The sequence below is a fragment of the Palaemon carinicauda genome, chromosome 40 (assembly GCF_036898095.1).
Source record: "Palaemon carinicauda isolate YSFRI2023 chromosome 40, ASM3689809v2, whole genome shotgun sequence".
Classification (NCBI taxonomy): Eukaryota; Metazoa; Arthropoda; class Malacostraca; order Decapoda; family Palaemonidae; genus Palaemon; species Palaemon carinicauda.
Window position 1 is genome coordinate 39214315 of NC_090764.1, and position 7500 is coordinate 39221814.

Below are 7500 nucleotides of genomic sequence, written 5' to 3' on the forward strand. Positions count from 1 at the left end.
TGTGTGTGTGTGTGTGTGTGTACATGTATATATATGTATATATATATATATGTATATATAGTATGTACTAAATATATATACAGTATATATATATATATATATATATATATATATATATATATATATATATATATATATACATATATATATATATATATATACATATATATATATATATATTTTTGGGCTCAAGCCATGTCGTCCTGATGGAAGTTCCTATAGGGTAGCTTCCTAGGGTATATTACAACTACGGCGATATTCCCAGAGAATTTACCTTAAGGTACCAGAATTCTAACTCCTGGAGCGAATATCCCTCCTGAAAGGGATATCGCGACATATCAGAGGACGTATTCTTGACACGCCACATGGCAATCTGCATCCCGAACAGAGATTTCATCTCGCAGGGGGCGATTGGCAAGAAACGAATTCGGGAAAGAAAAAGGGGGAGCCGCTCCCAAGGCTCCCTATCTTCCGATTCGTATGCGTGCCTGGCGCCAATCCTGGCGCCATCTGTATTCCTTTTTGCGTAGCTTAACAACTCGGTGTTTTTTCCTGTGTTTCTCGCAAATCTTGGATTTATTCTACTTTTCATGGCTTCTCCGTCTTCGTCGGCCTCTGATAAGTTGAGTACCATGTCTTTTATGTATAAATGTAGGCTCTTGGTAAATTTTTGAGTGATTAATAGGATTAATCTTTGTTACAAGAGCCGTAGCCTACCGGAGGCGTCATGGACGCTGTCGCTCGCTAGGTATAAGTTTAGTTAGTCAGAGCGACATTCCCGGTTGTTTTGCTTTAATAAATTTTAGCTATTTAGCATTACATAGGATTTCCTTTCGTGCTTAGTATTATTTTGGCGAAGTATTCGCCATTCTGGCCTACGCTAGGCCATGTAGCCTAGTCGTTTGGTCCTAGTACTTCATGCATGATTTTGGTTTTTCCGAGTGTAATAAAATTTTATTGAAGCTTTAGGCTATGTTTTATACATTTAAGATTGTGTGGAATATTTCCAAGATAGTATACGAGTGAGTTTCGGTGATTTAGGTAATCGATTCTCTTGGTGCCTAGGCTAAGTTGCTTATGGAGCCTTAGTATACTTTCTCATACTCCCCGGTTGCTTTCTTTTCTTCGGAGAAGATATGCAATCCCTTTCCCTCTGTTTAAGCCTTGGGCTTATCCCTAAGTGGTTTTTTCCGAATTAATTTTCGATAAAACTATACTGGGGTGTTACTGTACCTTCCTGTTCCAGTAAGTCTGGTTCAAAGAGGGACAGAACAACAGAGTTTTTAGTCTGAGTCTGTGCTTGTCTGGCTTGGGGTAGAGTCTCCCTCGCTGGCCTGACACAGACAAAGGTGGCTTAGCCTCCTTAGGTCACTACCGAAGGTTTCTGTGGATATGATTCCTTCTTTTGTGATCTACCAGACTAGTCCTTGTTGCTGTTCTCGGGGGAGGATAAGTTTCTTTCCCTGGGAGTGGCAACACCTTCCTTGCTTTGGTGCTCTGGGAGCTGGCAAGTATTGCTGGCCTCCCCCCTTAGATCTCCCTTAGGCTAAGATAAGTTTTTTGGCTGCGGGTGATCCGTCACTAAAGCAAGGTTGGTAGGACCCTCTTTTGTCCCTTCCCCCTCTATCTCCGTAATGGCCTAGCCATTACAGTACTGTACGTCGTTCTACATCTGGACCTAGTATAGGTTAGGATGTGGAATTGACTCAGCCCCCTGCCGGCCGGCAAGGGTCTTATATTTTGAGTGCTGCCCGGACCTCCCTTGGTCCCTTATCCATGCCTGCCTGTAGAGCCAGACGGCATTGGCCAGGAAGCCTGAATTAGATTCTCCCCTTCCTTATATGCACTCTTTCGGATTGCCGGGCTTGGAGGTAGTGTACACTCTTATCCCGGCATCCATCCTATTTTTCTTCTAGTGCTGTACCCGACCCGGCTGCCGGCCTATGAGGCCGGCAACCGGGCAGGTGTAGTCCTCTGGTTCTTTTGCTGCCGGCTGGCATCGGTCCTGTACCTTTGCCGGCCGGCTAATGTCAGCCCTTGTCTGCCGGTCACCAAGAGTGTGGCCAGCAGCTGGGTACTACCTTGTGTAGTTGCCGGCCGGCAGCCATTGCCGGCCGACATTGGCTGTTGCCGGCCGGCAATTGCTGCCGACCGGCACATGCATTTGAACCAGAGTTCTGCCGCCTTATAGCTGTTAAGTAGTATACTTTAAAGCTAGTTATGGTGTGTGCCGGCGGGCAGGTGCCGGCCGGCACGTATCCTCCTATACTGTACTAGTATTCTTCAGTATAACATACAGTAAGAGGAAAACTATAGTATGGGTTTTTGGTACAGCACTGTGTGTTCTAACACTTTTGTGTTTTCTTGCACAGTCCTTTGCTGTTGCCCTACAGATAGGAAAGTGAGTTCTTTCCTGTCTATTATCCAGGATTTTAAAATCATTGCTTAGGTGTGAGCTCCACCTGTTTCCTCTGGAAACTTTGCATTGGTTACTCTAGAAGAGATTAACCATTTGATTTTATTATCTGGAAGGCTGCAACAATGGGTTGTGAGGGAAACACAAGTGTGTGTCTTTCCTTTCTGAATTGTTATGCTATACTATGCATATCCAGTGATACATAGTTCACTTGATATTCATGGAAATTTCTTCTCTTTACAGAAGGACCCTCCGAAGTGCGGAAGTGCTTTCTGCAACGTCCGCAGCAAGAACCTCTGCGGACATGAGTTTTGTAGGAGACACGCAGCATGCGCTGTCTCCAAGGATGATCTCCGGTATTGGGACCCTCAGGTATGTACTGTGTGCACTAACCTGATTACTGAGGCCTTTGATTCCCCTAGGACGGCGGAATCAAGGGATATAGCTAGGAAGAAGCTTCGTACCTGGTTAAGGGGCTTCCAAAAGAACACTTCTGGCCCTTATCTTCCAAGTGAGAAGATGAGGGCGTATCTTTTCCCTAAGGCATCAGCTGATGCAGTGATTCCCCAGCCTCAAGAGGAGATCCCCCAAGTTCAGATCCAGGTGGATGCTGAAGTCGCGGTCGCGATGCAAGACATCCAGTTAGATGACAGGATGTCTGATGTGGACGAGTGTCTGGAGGAAGACCTCCTGGCAGAAGCCCAGGATGAAGTTCAAGCCCCAGACGTTGTAGAGGTAGAGGTCGACGAGGTGTCGGCTACTCTGGTTCAGATTCCGGAGCCTATTCCCTCAACATCGGCCGGTCTCCCAGTAGAGCTGGGACAGGCCCTCTCTTCTATTGTTGGAATGATCCAACAAATGCAGAAGGAGAATCAGGAGAAGGCGGCTGCAATGGAACTGCGAATGCAGTGCCTTGCAGAATCACATGGGCCCCAGAAAAAGCTCAATGTGAAAGACCTTCCCTTGTGCTCAGATGCTAACCCATGGAGGTATGCTGAGCACATGCCGATGACGACTGGAAAGATCGTCATCTCGGATAAGCTGGGCTCAGTTCCCCTGGAGGAGATGGAATTCTGGCCTAGCAAGGCATCATATCCGGACTGTTATGTCCGGCTGAGGAAGGAACCAGCTTCAAAGGAGGAGACAGAGCCGAAGGAGGTCATAGTGATGGACCATGCTAAGGCTCAAGCTCTACTTTCATCCTCGATGAAAGAGAGGGGCTTCTCTAACTCAAAGGTAGCCGCATTGAACAGGAAGCTCCCTTCCTTTGTGCCCTCGCCTACTAGAGCCTTCCCCTTTTTACAGAAAGGGTTTGTGGCTGTACTAAAAGCAGTCGAGGCCGGCAAGCCTTGCCCCTCCCTAGAGGAGTGTAAACCCTTGTCGCTGGCCCTGCCTATGGACCACAAAGACTGGAAGGACGTCCATCTTACGTTCTCAGTTGGAAAGTTGGAGGCTGATATTGCCGGACGTCAGTTCGGCGAGGACCTCCCTAAGCTGTCTGACTTTCTTTTGCGAAGAGAGTTCGAGACAAAAGAAAGACTGGCTGCCTCAATGTCTCTTCAGACTACTCTCGAGACGATGGCAAGTGACCCCAAGGTCCATGAAATGTTCATGGTGGTGGCCAAGACTCATCTGGCCAAAGTGACGAAGGACCTTTATGGCTTCGTCAAGGCAAGGAGAGCTTGTAGGGAGTTCGTGTTCACCTCGGCTACGGTGAGGCACGAGCCAAGGAAACTAATCTCCTCCAACATTTGGGGAAAAGACCTTTTCCCTACCGACTTGGTCAAAGAAGTTGTTGATAAGGCCGCCTTGGAGAATAGATACCTTCTCCAGAAGTGGGGCCTGGCTATCAAAAGAAATTCTTCCCCGGATGAGTGTCCTCAACCAAAGAGGAAGACTATGAGGACTAGGCTACCGTCTCGGCCAGCCAAGCCTGTTAGACAGCAACAGCAACTGCCATTGCCATTGCCCCCAGTGCCCCAGATCGTGGCACAAACCCCGACCACTTTTCAGTGGGTACCCCAGGCCGTGTCGACACAGTCCACGGCATTCACCCCAGCGTTCGAAGGGCAGTCTACTTCCTTTCGAGCAAAGCCTAGAGGAGCAGCCAGAGGCTCGTCTAGACGCCCCTCAAGGGGAAGGGGATTCAGGGGTGGTCGTGGTCAGGAAGGCAAGACCTCAGGACGGCAGTCCAAGTGAGGTGATACCGGTAGGAGGGAGACTTCTGAAATTTCGGGATCGGTGGACCTTCGATCCCTGGGCCCACAGCCTACTCAAGAATGGACTGGGCTGGAGCTGGTACAGCACTCCACCCCCGTGCCTTCGGTTTTTCCAACACTCCACCCCCGTTATGGAGGAGTACGTTCAAGATCTGTTGGAGAAAAAAGGTGATCCGAAGGGTGAAACCCATCAATTTCTAAGGGAGGCTGTTTTGTGTTCCCAAGAAAGACTCGGAAAAGCTCAGAGTCATTCTGGACTTGTCGCCACTCAACAAGTTCATAGTGAATTGCAAATTCAAAATGCTAACACTGCAACACATAAGGACCTTACTGCCCAAGAGGGCATATTCTGTCTCTATAGACTTGTCAGACGCCTATTGGCACATTCCAATCAGCCATCGACTCTCCCCCTACCTAGGGTTCAGGCTACAACGAAGACTATACGCCTTTGGAGCCATGCCATTCGGGCTAAACATAGCCCCAAGGATTTTTACGAAACTTGCGAGCATAGCTCTCAAACAATTACGCCTAAAGGGAATTCAGGTAGTAGCCTACCTGGACGACTGGTTGGTGTGGGCAGCATCCGAGACAGAATGCTTGCAAGCTTCCAGTCAAGTGATCCAGTTCCTAGAGTACCTAGGCTTCAAGATCAACAGAAAAAAAGTCTCGACTTTCTCCATCTCAAAAGTTCCAGTGGCTGGGAATCCACTGGGACCTTTTGTCACACCGTTTCTCCATCCCGGCGAAGAAAAGGAAGGAGATAGCGGGTTCAGTCAAGAGACTTCTAGATTCCGAAAGGATATCAAGACGCGAGTAGGAGAGGGTACTGGGCTCTCTCCAGTTTGCTTCGGTGACAGACCCAGTGCTAAGAGCACAGCTAAAGGATGCAATCGGAGTTTGGAGAAGTTATGCATCAAACGCGCGAAGAGATCTGAGAAGACCAGCCGCTTCGGCTAAGTACTCTTCTCAGGCCTTGGTCCCAAGCCAGACATCTAAAGAAGTCGGTTCTTCTTCAGCCACCTCCCCCGTCGGTGACGATTCACTCAGACGCCTCGAAGGAGGGATGGGGAGGTCACTCTCATCGGAAAAAAGTCCAGGGGACTTGGTCCAAGCTATTCAAGACCTTTCACATAAAACTTTCTAGAAGCTATGGCAGTGCTCCTCACCTTAAAGAAAGTCTCCCCGCATCACTCGATCCACATAAGGTTGGTGATGGACAGCGAGGTAGTTGTGAGATACTTGAATCGACAAGGATCGAGGTCACCACCTCTCAACCAGGTGATGTTGGCCATCTTCCGATTGGCGGAAAAGAAGAAGTGGTACCTGTCGGCAGTTCACCTTCAAGGAGTCCGCAATGTGACGGCGGACGCTCTATCCAGGTTCACACCGATAGAGTCGGAATGGTCCTTAGACGCAGGATCATTCTCCTTCATTCTGAATCAAGTCCCAGAACTGCAGATAGACCTCTTTGCGACGAAAGACAACAAGAAGTTGCCCCTGTACGTGCCCCGTACGAGGACCCCTTAGCGGAAGCAGTGGACGCAATGTCCCTCGACTGGAACAGATGGTCCAAGATTTATCTGTTCCCTCCTCACAACCTTCTGTTGAGGGTCCTCAACAAACTGAGATCCTTCAAGGGGTAGCGGCAATAGTGGCCCACAAGTGGCCGAACAGCATGTGGTTCCCCCTGGCATTGGAACTGTAGCTGAAGTTTGTACCGCTACCAGATCCAGTTCTGACCCAGCGAGTCCAGAAGTCAACTGTCTGCGCTTCATTACAGAAAACCCGGACCCTGCAGCTCATGATTTTCTCTCCCTAGCGGTGAGAAAGCGTTTCGGGATTTCGAAAGCCAGCATAGACTTCCTTGAGGAATATAAGTGCAAATCTACTAGAAGGCAATATGAGTTATCTTGGAGAAAATGGGTGGCCTTTTGTCAAGGCGAAGAATCCGCAGGAGATCTTGACAGACTTCTGCTTATCTTTCTTCTCCACCTCCATGGTCAAGGATTGGCAGCTAACACGATTTCAGCGTGTAAGTCTGCTTTGACAAGACCCATTCTATATGCCTCCCAGGTCGACCTAGGTAACGAGATCTTTAATAAAGTCCCGAAAGCCTGTGCTAGGCTCAGACCTTCAGCACCTCCAAAGCCCATTTCATGGTCTTTAGACAAGTTCTTCATTTCGCTTCTCTGTTGAGCAATGAAGAGTGTGCGTTAAAGGATTTGACACAAAAAGTTATTTTCCTATTTGCACTCGCGTCCGGGGCCAGGGTTAGTGAGATTGTAGCCCTCTCGAGAGAGGCAGGTCGTGTTCAGTTCCTGGATGGGGGAGAACTGAACCTGTTTCCGGATCCTACGTTTCTCGCCAAGAATGAGTTACCCACCAACAGGTGGGGTCCCTGGAGAATCTGCCCTCTGAAAGAAGATGCATCTCTATGTCCAGTAGAATGCCTAAAGGTCTATCTTCATAGAACTTCAGACTTCAAGGGTGGTCAACTATTCAGGGGAGAAACATCAGGCTCAAATTTATCTCTGAATCAACTCAGAGCGAAAATCACATATTTTATTCGCAGAGCGGATCCTGACAGTACACCCGCAGGTCACGATCCGAGGAAAGTTGCCTCATCCTTAAATTTCTTTAATTGTATGGATTTTGAACATCTCCGTTCATACACTGGCTGGAAGTCTTCCAGAGTGTTCTTTCGCCACTATGCGAAGCAAGTAGAGGAACTAAAGAGATCTGTGGTAGCAGTGGGTCGCGGTGTTAACCCTACTGTTTAACTCTGCGAGGAACAGTGGTCTTAATTGGGACGATTAATTCTAGGGTGAGTGTGTAGTTACATACTGTACTACAAACTAAGTGAGG

At 48.2% G+C, this 7500-nt stretch overlaps 1 protein-coding gene across 1 annotated transcript in view; it reads right to left on the reverse strand.

The window, feature by feature from the left end:
* The window catches only part of LOC137632019 (uncharacterized protein DKFZp434B061-like), a 280319-nt gene that overhangs the window by 225361 nt on the left and 47458 nt on the right, over positions 1-7500 (reverse strand). The gene's annotated exons all lie outside the window — the stretch shown is intronic.